The sequence below is a fragment of the Alligator mississippiensis genome, chromosome 5 (genome assembly GCF_030867095.1).
Source record: "Alligator mississippiensis isolate rAllMis1 chromosome 5, rAllMis1, whole genome shotgun sequence".
Classification (NCBI taxonomy): domain Eukaryota; kingdom Metazoa; phylum Chordata; order Crocodylia; family Alligatoridae; genus Alligator; species Alligator mississippiensis.
The window spans coordinates 156,618,988-156,633,565 of record NC_081828.1 but is presented as its reverse complement, the minus strand read 5'-3'; the positions used below and the strand labels follow the sequence as shown (position 1 = coordinate 156,633,565).

Genomic DNA, 14,578 nt, shown 5'->3' with positions numbered 1-14,578 from the left:
CGTAAGTGGTCTTGCCTTTTCCAGTTATCAAAATATTAGAGCCAAGATGGGTAGACAGCCATTCTGCTTTGCATTACAATGTTAGATTTATTTCTGTCCCAACTTGATATAAAAGAATCACAAATGCCCTAAGAGTTACTTCCAAGACTAACATTTCTCTGTCCCACATCAGATGTTTTAATATTCATATAATCTAGTCAAATCTAGGAGTTCATTGAGTTGTCCATCCAGAAAATCAGGAACAGGCATTTAGTCATACAAAATGGTCATTCAGCAACCTAATGCCTGAGGGGCAGATCACTCACATCAGACTCCCAGTTCTGCCTGAAAAGACCAATTAAGTTATTCTGTCTATTCCACTATCAATGCTGGATTGCTCCCAAAAGAATATTCTCCAGTGCTTTACCCAGTCTAATTTTAAATTACTCAAGTGCAAGGACTTCTATCACTTCCCTTGGGGGACTATTACATAATCTAAGGTCTCCCTGTTAGGAAATCTTTTGTTATATTCTGCCAAAATTTTCCTGCGCTCAGTTTCATCCCATCGCTCCTAGTTATATCTCTTTGGTTGACCCTAACTTCTTTAGTAGTTACACCATTACAGAATGTAATGACAGCTACTCTGATCCTTTGCAAAATTATTTGGGCAAGGTATTTAAGTTCTCTTTAGTCATTCTATTTTCTTAACAGGAGTCAGTCTTTCCAGTCACTTAATCATTATTGTTTCTCTCCCCTGAAATCCTCCTCAATTCTTTCTGCTGAGGAGGTGCACAGAATTGTGTACAGCCTGGTGTTCAGTATATAACATCCTTTGTGCTGTGGTCATATACAAGTTGGGGCCAAACACAAAAGCAGAAGTACTTATATTCTGGAACTAATTTGAGGCCTTTCATACAGTTTACTATTCTAATAAAAGGTGCTAATGGCTTGCATATAAGGGACTATTAATGTATGAGCATTTAGGATAAAATTCTGTATAGAATGAGCTTAAGGCTTCAGCATAGCTATCTTGGTCAGAGGTGCATTTTTTTTCCCCCCAATCTTGACTGACACAGCTATGCTGGCAAAAGTGCTAGAGTAGACTCGGTTATACCATAAAAAATCCCAATTTTAAGTTACATCAGAAAGCTGCATCTTCACTATCAGGGTTGCCAGGGCAGCTCTACTGGTATAGTTATACTGGGAAATTTTTAAAGCATAGACAAGGCCTGATGCCATAGCATGTCTGCACTTGGAGAGGTTTAAAGGTATCATGCCTCTTGTAACATTCTCCTTGTCTGGCATTAGAAGTTCTCAGTTTCCTTTGTGTTGCAGAGTAAGAAGCTATGTGCCCATGTTCATTTCTCAAAGCCACCCTGATATGGCAGAGGGAAGAGAAAAAGGGCTCCCGGGTTTCTTAAGCAGTTAGACAAGTCTGTTATCTTGGGCAGAGACAGGAGCACAGGACCACTCTTTCTAGGGACCAGGCAGTGGGAGTTGCTCTTTGTCACTGCCCCTGTTTGAGGAAATAGGACTTGTGTCCATTTTTAAAAAATACGAGCTGACCTACGGAAATGCCTCCATGTCACTCCATGTCCCCATGTCACTCCACAATCTCCATGTCACTCACTCCTGCTCCTGATGGGAGATTGACTGACAAGACCCCCCCAAATCCTTTTCTTTTCAATAAAAGGGTAACTACATTGCTGGCTATCTAGTCTGCATCAGGCCCTAGAGCTGCAGCTCCAGAATGCCCAGGCAGAGCCATCCCAAGGTCATTCTGGGCTCACTCAGCCTGATGAGGGTTGGATTTTTTTCCATACCCGGGAGTGTTGTATAGTCAAACACTTCATCTGTTTTATCAGACAGGCAGAACTGGGAGTCTGATAACTTTTAAAAAAAGATACAGTTCTCTGATTAACTGAAGAGTAATAGCATGAAATTTCTAGTCTCCAATAAGTAACATATTGATGCTTATGTCTAATTTAATCAGCATCAGCGAGGAACAGGGGTGCCCATTCCTTCACCATCAGTTATGCAGCAGTTCAAGGTGATAAATCCTATCTGCAGAATGATATTCCGTTGACATTTCTATAATATTAATTAGATCACCTTGTCATGCTGTAGGAAATTTGCTTAACATTCATTAGGAATTTCTTATAGATAGATAGGTATCGCCCCCTTCATTCTCCCCCTCCTTTCTTTCTGTTTTGATTGACAGATGAGGTCAAGCCAGAGACAGTTCCTCCCTCACTGTGCCTGAAGAGCCAGGTCACTGGACTCCATAATGCATGGAGAGTGGGAGGGGAGGATTATGCCTTGAAGAGATATCTTATTAAATTGGACAAAAGCTTGTCTGCCTCCAGGCTGTGTCTCAGGGTCTCCTCTGCCTGCAGCCTGCATGGAGAATGCAGGAGAGTATGCGACGCAAAAGCCATTTGCATTACCCTGCAGTCATTTTTATATGCGGAGGTAATGAAGTTGTCAGCGGAGCCCTGACTGTGGCAGAGCCTGATATTCAAATAGACCTGCCAGTTCCCCCTCCCCCTCTTTTCTCTTCCTTCTCCCCCCTGCTTCCCCCCCCCCCCCCAATCCCCATGGCTGATCTACAAACTCCCCGGATTACTGCTTCACTGACTCCCAGACTCCTACTGCATTCGCACTCTCGCCCCTGTCAAATGCTTTTGTTTCCAAGTCAGGGAACACACAGCTGTGTATGTGAGTGCCTGTGTCCATGTCCCTGTGTTTGTCCACATGGACTGATGCTGGCTGCAGATACCAGGTGTCATGGGCTGACTGCTAATGAGTGGCAAGAGGCCCAGACAGTCACACCACGGCATTTATTAAAGCAAGGCTGTGCTAAGATAGCAGCGGCATTTCTGCTGCTAAGTGCACTTTTGTTTGAGTTGTATTTGAGGGGAGAGGGATTGTTGAGATTACAAGGATTTTTAGCTGAAATCTGTGGACATTTTATCATGAGCAATAGAAAGAAAGATGTTGCAAGCTCATGTGGGTTTCCTGGATAAAACAATGGTGAAAATCTCACTTGCATATTTTGCATTTATAGTGCTCCTGTTGTTCTGAAGAATGGCAAAGCATATGCAAACTGTATACACACAGCACTGTGGGAAGGTAGCAACCAAGCAGCATGCAGCATGCTGTACAACACTTGTTTGGCAAAGGTGAAGATAAGCTTATAGTCTGAAGACACCCAGATCAGCCCCTATACTTACTAAAAGTGAAGTGGGGTCATAAATATCTTGAATGATCAGATCTGCCATTGAGATTTGAAAAGGTCATATTTTAAAATATCCTCATGGTAAAACCATCCACAGTTTTAAATACTCACTTTAGGATGAAAGGCTGAATCCACTGTAGTAATATGAGTTAACTAGTTTTTTAAAACCATTTTCATAGCTACTGTCAATTAGCATAGCACTGAAGTCAATGTCCAGGTGAAGAAAATGAAATGAGACTGATTTGTATCAGCTGAAGGTTTGCTGCTGGATATTTAGATGATGGAGGGACACATTTTTAAAGTGACCTCAAACTCTTCTTCTGTGGGATCGAAACTGCATTTAGACATCTGACTACCTGATCTGCAGGTACAATCATGTAGTTGACATCTATGTTTTTGCTATTTTGCTTGCTTTTTTGCTTTGCTTATGTGTGCAAAATGGAAGGTTCTTTTTAAAAGATTGACCCCACTGGTAAACATTTATCTGCCATGATAGTCTCATTTTTGGATCACCAATGCATCCATTATTTTCAGAAAATAATACTTTCTGTGCTCTTATGAAAATGATCAATGATCCTTTAGCACAGAAGTCCCATGGGCTTAATTTATTTTGTAAGCAGTAATTTAAAAACACTGGTTCAAGCATTTTTAAAACTTACAAAAGAGTCAAAACTATACAGGTTTCAGCTACTGTTTTGTTCTGCCTTTGTTCTCTCAATGAGGTTTTAAAGATTCCCTAGAAATTTGGCAATTCCATGAATTTACAGCTCATGTTACATAAAAGTGCCATTCAGAATTTTTATGCTTCTAGGATTTTCTTTTTTTTACAAATGGAAATTTATTTAGGAAAGTGAATATTATGCATACAGTAAAACAGCTAATCTGTAAGTATTTTTAGTATACAGAGTCACTCTGCATGCCTGGACCTCCAGATTAAAGTCTCCCCAAGTATACATTGGCACGATGCACTGTAAATGATCCACAAATGGAGGAGTCCCAAAGTGTGCATTGACTCACTACACCATAACAGCTCCTACAGAGATTTTACAGCATAGTATGCCAATGATCCATGGATTAAGGACTCCCTAAGTACACATTGACACGATAGATTGGAGCTGTTTTGGTCTATCGTGTCAATGATCCAGGGATAATGACAGTGTCTTGTGCACGTCCACTGAGACCGAAGCTGTTATGGCCCTAATGGAAGAACCAAAAATGTTCCACTTACATCATGTTACCCTTCTTGGGTGCTACAGGAACTTGAACTGTGTTTCCACATTTTTATAACACACACAAGTTGTGTGTACAACAGTGCACCTGCCTAATCTGGGGGTATTATCAGGTTGTACTCCTTTTTGGAGTAATAAACTTGATCTGTAGTTGATATACCTTTTCCTATATGCAGCTCTGCAAAGTATCAATGCTTTTACACAGAAAGTCTCTTCATGAGTGTGTCTACATATGCCCCCCATGGCACAGTAACAGCCGTTACTGCGTCATCCCAGCAGTGAACAGTTATTTTTAGCAGCTATGTCATCGTAGCAATGTGCTATAGTGAGGTAGCTCATCACTATGGCGACATAGCGTTGGCATCATGGTTTGTGCCCAATGATGCTATGTCGCCATAGCAATAAGCTATGTCACCGTAGTGTGTTACTTTGGCAACATAGCATCATGTGTAGACTTGTAGACTTACACCCAGTGTAAGTTAAAACAGAGAAACTCAAATCAAAGGAGATGAATCTCAGACAGATGGGTAGCACAAGCAAAAGTCTCCCCCCCAAAGCACAGTGAAATGGAAGTGCCAAACAGAAGAGATGAATAACCATATGTACAATGATTTACATCTCCAAAATGATCTCTCAGTAGCAACTAGCTAATCCTTCCTGAGATGCTGGTAGTAGTCTTATCCATGTTTAACTGATGACGAAATTGAGGGCGCAGACAGAAGTGACAATTTTCGCTCAATTTGGCCTCTAAAAGTGCTCTATAGCCATGACCAAACACAAGTGCGTGGCTGCAAAGCATTTTAAAAGGGACTGATCCCATGACAATCTGAGTCATCATTGCATGAGAGTTCAGATGAAGACACTCCAAAATGGAGTGCCTTCATTAACGTCTGTCTGTGCACACCAGGAGCAGGGCTAGGCTGACACAGCTCAGCCCTGTTTCTGGTGCTGTCTTCAGAATAGGAGGGGGGAAGGGAGTTGGACAGATTTGGTTTGGGTTTTTTTCAACAAGTGATGGAGGGTGGGACAGGTGGATTGGAGCTCCCCCCCACCATTTGGGGAGGGGGAGGCTCCAATCCACCTGCCTCACCCTCCAGCCCTGGCTGAAAAAACTGCAGACTGAATTCCCTCTGTTCCCTTCCCCCTCTCCCATTCTGAAAATAGTGCTAGGGATGGGAGGGGGGAGGGGAGGGGGAGGGGAAAGTGGCTGCAGATTCACAGCCATTCCAAATTGCAGCTGAATCTCCCAACCTCTGGTATCCAACAACAAATATCTGTTGGGTCCAGGAGATCTCTGCAACTCATAGTACTTCCTGCTACACTTTTATCTGCGCCTTCTGATGCAGAGAGGTTCAGTGGGTTGCCAAATGTAAACAATGAGGCAGTGGTAAAACTTAGACCACGACATACAAATTAGGGGTCTCTAGATTTAGGCTGATTCTACTAGGCCAAGATTCAAAAGGATGTTGAGTAGATTATATGCGGCCCCATGATACATCCATGGGAAGTCTGAAAGCCAATAGGATTAAACTGAAATGTATCTGGAGATAGGAAGTCAGTAGGAAACAGTTTGCCCTCCAGCAAAAAGTAGTCTATCAGGTGCAGTATGCTATAATTTAGCTAATAATGATGTAAAAGCCCAGAAAAAGGAGAAATGTCATAAACATGATCAGATAGTATTAGGAAACACAGAGTCCAGGTGAAGACAGCTATTAGCAGTGGGAAGGTAAATGTAACTAGGCTTAGGTTTAGTTTCATATTAGCTCAATGTTAAGAGCTCTGCTGTCCTATATGATCCCATGCAAATGGCAGAATTCCTGAAGATTTGGATTGTAAAAGCAATTTTAAAACAAACCTCTGTTCAGGACATCTTCTTTTGATGTTGCTGAATCAAAAGGATATAACGAAATGAGATTCCCTAATTAAAACAGGCTTTAAGTTATGAACTACTTTTCTTCTTTCAAAGATTCATAGATTCATAGATATTAGGGTCAGAAGGGACCCCAGCAGATCATCGAGTCCAACTCCCTGCCCCAGGCAGGAAAGAGCACTGGAGTCATATGACCCCAGCCAGGTGCTTGTCCAGTCTCCTCTTGAAGACCCCCAAGGTAGGGGAGAGCACCACCTCCCTCAGAAGCCTATTCCAGATTCTGGCAATGCTTACCATAAAGAAGTTCTTCCTGATGTCTAACCTGAATCTGTTCATTAGCAAGTTGTGGCCTCTATTTCTAGTTGCTCCAAGGGGTGCCCTGGTAAACAGGGCATCTTCTATCCTTTGTTGTCCCCCCAGATGAATTTGTAGATGACCTCAAAATCACCTCTCAGCCTTCTCTTGCAGAGGCTAAAGAGAATCAGGTCCCTCAATCTCTTGTAGGGCCTTGTCTTCAGGCCTCTTACCATACGAGTGGCCCTCCTCTGAATCCTTTCAAAGTTATCCACATCCCTCTTGAAGTACAGTGCCCAAGGTGGAATGTTGCAAGTTGCTTAAATTTTTCATTGAGGAAAGGGATAAAAGAAACCCTGTGTATGTTTTGGTGATGAAGAGTAGTAAGTCAGGAGAAAGCAGGATTGGAAATCAGTAGGTGAAACATACACAATGTTCACAGTTATTCCTGTTGCTGATTGCTATGGAACATGGGTTTTCACATTATGGTCATGCTTGCACCACCTGCCTACCACTGAGGAAATAAGCCACGCCCATTCTCTCCTGCTCTGCATGTGATCAAGCCCAGCAATTAGGCAGCATCAGTGGCTTAGAGTGGTCCTGATCATGAGCCTCAGAGTTACTCTTAATCTCTCCCAAGAGAAGTTTCAGGACTTTGCTGGACATTCTGTATGTCCTGGTAGATTAACTCTGGTTTGTACCATCCTCTCTCTAGCTCTTCCTCTAGACTCCAGCAAGTGAACCTTGAGTTGACTTACGTAGAGAAGTGATGTTGAAGGAGGTACAGTATGAAATGAAATGTGATTAAATAGGCATAGATATGACAGTGTATCAAGGAACAGAATCAGAGTTTGAGTGATTGCTGAGAGAGAATTAAGGGATCTTTGTGTTTTGTGCAATAATAAGCAGGATAAAATGTAATTGTCAGGACAAATGTATCTTGCCTGTCCCATGTAATAAAAACTCAGGAAGATTGTTCTCTGGATTCCTATTCACCTCCAAATACAGTTTGTAGATTAAGGTCATTTACATTTCAGAGTTTTTGGCCACAGCTCTACCTGTAGGCAATGGGAACTACTGGTACTCAGCATCTCTACAGTTAGGCCCTAATGACTACTGCTAGACCTGCTAGTGGAGGTAGGTCAAGAGTGTGAGTCACCCATCCTGTTTCAAACTGCAGATATGCTCTTTCTCAGTTCATTGTGCTTGACTGCTTGGCTCTTTCAAGAGTAGGAGGGCCTTGGGAAATTTTTGATTTATGTGTTGTTGCTAAGTGTGGAACAGTCAAACACACTGGCCATGTCCATATGGTTGCCCTCCTGATCCTGAGTTTACTGCTAACTAAATAAGTGTTACCCACTAGCTGTCATGGAGGCCCACCGGAGATCATGAAGTAAGCAGAGTAAATGGCTCACAAGCAGACTAGAGAGGCAGTGTGGACCTAAGCTTTCCCTGCCAAGTACCACTCTTGGGCTCTCCCCAACCAGAAAGACTTGAGTATGGCCTTGCTATGCATACTCAGGGTTGTTCCAAGCTGTCTGCTTAGTATAATTGCCTGTCTCTCGTGTGCTCAGTAGGTGCAAATGGAATTTGTTCTGTTGGTGGTGGACCTGTTGTTTTGTTGGCTGTCACGGCGGGGTCCTTCAGGAGGGCCGTGATCTCCTCGAGGTCCCTCGCTCCGTGTCAAGACCGGCCCAAGGCACCCTCTTATTCTCGCCTGCCACGTCTTGCTGGTAAATATAAGGTTGGGAGGCTGCCTATGACTCCCTGGGCACGGCTACTCAGGACCTCTGTCCCCGTGTGTTCCTGGACCTCCTGGGGTCTCCCGGTGTAATGGGTGCTCCCCAGGCACCCTAGCCTTATGGGCTATGCGTGGCTCCTACCACCCCTAATACCACACCCCAAGCCTCACAGATGAAATAGACGTTGGTGTGTCTGCATGCCCGCTTCCCGGGCCCTTCTTCTATAATCTAGCCCACTCTTGGGCCTTCCCCGTATGTGTCTACACTAGTGCCCCTTCCTGGGCTCTCTCTAACACAATGTCCCTCACTGGGACTCTTGTCCCCTCTGGGACTTCCTGCTGAGCCACCGGTCTTTTGGGCTCACCGCACTATTACCCTCTCTGGTACGGGCTCACCGCGCTGCTATCCCCTTTTGCCGGGGACAACCGCAGCACCTTGCCCTTCTCCTGGAGCGCTATGCCACTAACCCCTTCCGTCGGGGTCCACCGCAGCACCCTGCCCCTGTCCTGGGTTTTTCTGCAGTGCTAGCCTTCACCCGAGTCTACTGCGCCCGTCCTGGGCTTCTCTGTAATCGCCCCTCTCAGGCTCCTCAGTAATTGCCCCGCTCTAGGGCTCCTCAGTATGGCCCCACTCGGGCTCCTCAGTATGGCCCCACTCGGGCTCCTCAGTAATCACCCCTCCCTGGGGCTGGCGTCTGCTGCGCCCGTCCTGGGCTCCCTAATATGGCGCTCCCCCTCTTTGGGGCTCGCCGTGCCCACCTTGGGCTCCCTGATAAAATCGTCCCTCTCTCTGGGGCTGGGGTCTATGTACCCCACACACAACCTGGGGTCTGTGTTCCCCGTCCGCAACCCACTGGTTGCACCCGCAACCCACTGGTTGCGCTCCTCACTGTGAGCTGCGCCTGCACTGGCGCTGCACCCTCACTGGCGCTGAGGTCCCCATACCACTGGGGTACCTATGAAGATAATGCGCCCTCTTGGCGCTAGACTGCGCCCTCACTGGCGCTAGGGCACCCCACCCCTATGAGGCCTCCTCCAACCCCTACAGCCTCACCCAAGCCTCTGGTATAATAAACAACCACAAAACATATTGCAAGCCTCCTGGCTACAACTAAAACCTATGGCACCTAGCCACTACAAAGTAAGTCGCCTGGCTATAACTTAGCACCCTTACTCCAACCTTCGGAGCTCTCATGAGCTGTACTGGCCATCGGGCTTCTACCCATCTCTTGGCCAAGGGAGCTCCTGCCTCTCCAGCTGCTGGCAGGGAACTGCCAGCCTGGCCTCAGCCCTGGGCTTTATAAGGGCCAGGCCCTGCCTCCTACAGGCAGCTGGCTCCCCTTAGTTGCTCCGACAACCCGCAGCTGCGCTTGTTACCCTGGCAACCCGCAGCTGTGCTCATTAGGCTCTGCCAGGGCTCTCACCCTGGCAGTTTCTCCTCTCTAGGAGCAGGCACTGAGGTGCCTTGCGACATTGGCAATGGAGGGAAGCCATATAAACATGCCCACTAGGAACAAAGAGAGGAGGTTAGCCATGTTAATCTGAAGTCAGGCAGAAGGCAGGGTAGAGATGCATCGTACAGACTAACTGAATCAGAGGTTCATGTACGTAAGAACTCACTTCATCAGCTGCTTACTCATGAAGCTTATGCATCTCTGATTCATTTAGTCTATAAGGTACATCTCTACCCTGCCTTCTACCTGACTTCAGACTAATACAGGTAACTACTCTTTGGGTGCCTATACACGAGAGCGTAGAGTGCTTTGATGCGTTGGAATTCCAGCGCATCAGAGTGGATGCCATTAATCAAATCTGCTGGAGTGTGGCAATTGCTGTGCCTCATGTATCGGTGTCTCCACACTTAAAAATGGCAGCAGGGGTGCTTGAACTCAAAGCTCATTGAGTAAGCTTTAGTTCAAGTGTCCCCACTGCCATTTTTAAGTATGGGGATGCTGATACAGGAGATGCAGCAGCGCTTTAATTAGTGGCTCTCAAAGTTGCTTTAATTAAAGCACGACCCCACCTCACGCCTGGAGCGTATGTAAAAGTGCCTTTTGTTCCTAGGAAGTATATTTATATGGCTTCCTTCCTGACTTATTCCACTAGGTATAAGTGCTATGGGCATGCACATAACCATCATGTTATTGCAAGTAGAGTGAACCATGGAATAGTTTTAATTTTGTAAAATCATCCAGAGGTGGTAGAATTTTTCTCTTGGGTTGATAATGTGTTAAAAATATCCAGGTTTTTTTATGAGAAAAAATATATTGAAGGTTTTGGAAGTTCAGCAGAAAAGGAAATGTAACATTTTAAATGAAGAAATAAAATTTGAGGCCTACCAACTTCCATAGGGCTCTTTCTGAAGAAACTCATAATAATTTGAATACATTTAATTGAAAAAGAGAGAAACACTTTCACTGTGATTATGATTTAAATGAATGCATTATACATTGACTACTAGGCCCCTTGATGAAAGGCTAGTTAAAAGCACAATATATTGGCTTCTCAGGACTACTGAAGTGCATTATAAATGTTTCCATTGTAATACACTCTTTTTTGCAATGCTTAAGTTCCTCAGTTCCTGACAATCTAACAGAAAAGTTGTTGTATGCATTTTTAAATGTGCTGGTAAATATAACTAACATATTAAATATGGTACTAGAGCTATTTTCGATTTTATACCTAATTTTACATTCCTGAAAGCTAAACTTATCTAACTCTATCTTTTGAAAACTACTGAGACCCAAAGAAAACTCAGTAAGATCTAGATATTGTTAGTGGTTTTTAAGTACTTAACTACTAGCCAAGTTTTCAATTTACAACTCCAGAATGACAAAATCTGTGAGATTTGTCGTTTTACTGGAAACTGTTACTTTATTTATAGCAGGCATTAATCCATTCCCATTGAATGCAAAAAGATTAAGGCTGGCCTATCAGAATATTTCTTAATGCATAAAATATTAGTTCATTGTTTAGTTTTCATTTTCAAGATATCATTATTTGCCTTTCAAAAATAACTCATAAAAACAACCTGATTTTTTTTTTTTTGATAAAAGAAATTGGTATTTTGACAATTAAAAAAAATGAAATGGAAAAAATTTAGAAATCCAACAGATCTGAGGAGAAATTGCCTTAACATTTTAACATTTACTTTTCTTCAACTAGCTCTACTTCCAGCCATTACAGTTCCTCAATGTATGAGAACATTCATCTCTAATTCAGCTGCCAACTGAGCCTTTCAGTTACTGGATTGACAGTGAAGGCTCTAGCCACAAAGGGAAAGAAGTATATTGGATGACACCACTCAGCAAACAAAAGTTGGGGAGACCAGAAGAATAGAGAGTACTTCTCAGAGCAACCCTTGCTAGCACCAACAGCTTGTCCTACAGAAAAAGAAAGGAGCATAATGTGGTTTCATTTTTCTCAAATGTCAGTGATAGCAACAACCTCCCATTCCAGAGCCAGAAGGGAAGCATATTTAGGAACCAGTAAATAGAAACCTAATCAAGAAGGGAAGATAAAACAAGGAATAATGGGAGAAGTCCTAGAATAAGAGAAACAAGTCTGACTTCTGGCAGGAAAGAGATGGGATTGTGAAGTGAGAAGGAAGAGAAGTGTTATTGGAGACTAGGGGCCTTTGTACAAACCACAAAATTGGCCTTTAAAGCGGCTTAAATGCCCCTTTGCACCGCTTTTATGGCATTGTGGTTTACAATGTCAGCGGCATATTACTCTTTAAATGATTTCAGGATGTAGCAAAATAAAACACCTCTGAGGTGTTTTAGTTTGCTACCTAACAATGTGCAGCAGCTACAGAGGGAAGCGCTGGGCCCTGTGCAGCTCAGGGGCTGTGCAGGCAGCCTGTGCAGGCAGCCCATGCAGGCAGGCTCCACTGAAGAAAAAAAAAAGCAGCAAGCCTGATCTTTTAATTTTTTTTCCTTCCTGGATTCTGCCTGCCTGCCTGAGCTGTGCTGGGGCCCAGTGCTTCCCTCCGCGGCTGTGGTGTCCCTGGGACCACCCAGGCCAGGTGCCTGCAGGCAGGTGCTGTCTGGGGGCCACCACTGCCCCAGCAGAAGGAAGAACCAGCCCCCCCGCAGCTCAGGGGCCGCTCAGCCTGCTGGCAGTTCAGGTCCCCAAAGAAGCGGGTAAGGATTGGGCCTGACCCTTGTGTACATGCCACAGGGGTTTACTTTGGTTTCATTCTCCCTAAATTGAAGCAGTGTTTTTAAAAACCCACTGCTTCAGTTTAGGGAGAATGAAACCAAAGTAAACCCCCGTGGCACGTACAAGCAGCCTAGAAGCAGACAGTAGATTATAGCACCTTAAAGCAACAGAGAGAAGGAAATGTAGAGAACAGAATGGGTAAATAATGAAGCTATGTGGACAACAGAATTTCTATTACTCATAGGATTGCAAGATTTGGCTTTGTTCCAGATTTTAAAAATTCTCTGCAAAGGACAATTCTGAAGAAAAAAAAATAAGTTTGGATCAATCAAAGTGTTTTGTTTCAACAAAGTCTAAACTTTAATGTTTTGCACCTTTAAATGTGTATTATAATAATAATGTAAAATAGAAAAATGATCAAAAAGGTGTTTCAAAATGCAAAATTGAAATATTCAGTCTGAAAAAAACCAAATGAGACCTTTCATCATTGACAGAAATCCATTTGGCATCTTTCTTTTAAAAAGAAATTACAGAGAAATTGGCCTGGTGTCACACTGTATTTTGATTTTGATGGAAACACATTTCCCAAACAAACAGAGTTCTATCAAAGTATCTTTGGCAAGTTATAATAAAGAACAGAAAAAAGACATGTAGTACAATTCACGATTAGATCCTGAATTGCAGCAAGGCTTCTACCTTGGCCATGTGGCACATTTGCAGTAAAGAGAACTCACCGTGCAAGTACCACACTGCTAACAGAGGTGTGGCCACGACCCCTCCCCATGATCTTGGATGCCAGGGAACTCTCTGAGCTCACCAGCATCTAGAAGGACCTATGGTGAGAAGTTCTGCATGTGCAGTGAGGGCTGTGAGCTCACCAGCTGACTGGTGCAGGGTCTGCTCAAAGCTGCAGAGCCCAAAGGTTGAGTGTAACTACTGTTCATTCTTCCTTCCATCCTTGCCTCCCCTCCCAAATTCAACAGCAGGGGAAAAGAGGGGTTGAGTAGAGGCAGCGACACAGCTCCTGAGCTCCAGAGCTGCATGAGAACTATTAGAATTATTTATCTAAAATACTGCAGGGCTGTGGTGAGGACCATGAAATTTCTGTGACAATTAGAGAGAAATCGCAAGGCAAACTTTCAACCTGCAGGTATATTCAGTATTTTTTCCAGAGCAAACAACCCAAGAGAAATCTGTATGAACATCTGCTGTAAATATCGCCTATGTGAGATAGTGGAAAACAGAATTGTCTGTGCCCAGCTGCTTCATTCATACTAACCTGTTTCTGACTAGCCAAAACCAAAGTATTCCAGGAAAAAATGCAATAACCACGGGAAGTCCTCACAGTCTCCCACTACTGCCAAGCATAAAACATATAGAGAGTAATTCATAGATTCCTAAGTTCCAGGCTAAAGAAGATCATCTAGTCAACCTCCTATATATTGCAGGCCATTAAATTTCACTCAAAAGAACTTGTGTTTGACTAAATCACATTCTCCAGAGAGGCATCCATCTTGATTTGAAGACATCAAGAGATGGAGAATCTACCACTTCCCTTCTGTTTGTTCTGATGGTTAATCGCCCTCACTGCTAAAAGTTTGTGCCATTTCTAATTTGAATTTGTCTGGCTTCAACTTCCAGCCATTGGTTCTTGTTAAGCCTGTCTATGCTTGAATAAAGAGCCCAATAGTACTGGGTATTTTCTTCCTGTGACGGTACTTATGCACTGTAATCAAGTCATCTCTCAGCCGTCTTTTTAATAAGCTAGACAGATTGAGCTTTTTAAGTCTCTCAGGGTGGTGACAGACGAACAAATTATACTGACTTAAATGGGGAGCACATCACATATCAGCTGATTTGTGATAACTGCTTTGTGTGTCCATTCTGTCCCCGTGTACGCAGAAGCTAAGGTAGAAGGCAGGATAGATTTGCACCTTATAGACTAAACCAGAGATTCATAAACCTTCGTAAACATCAGCTTCTTTCATCAGATGCTATGGTCCCATCATAACTCCTTCAAATGAACATGTGTCAGGAACCCAACACCTCTCTGACTTCCTAAC

At 43.7% G+C, this 14,578-nt stretch overlaps 1 long non-coding RNA gene across 1 annotated transcript; it reads left to right on the top strand.

The window, feature by feature from the left end:
* Positions 1-5,668: 5,668 nt before the first annotated feature.
* Positions 5,669-14,233, top strand: LOC132250915 (uncharacterized). Its single transcript, XR_009462617.1, has 2 exons — positions 5,669-8,343; positions 11,517-14,233. It is a non-coding gene; the product is annotated as an uncharacterized LOC132250915 (long non-coding RNA).
* Positions 14,234-14,578: the final 345 nt, after the last annotated feature.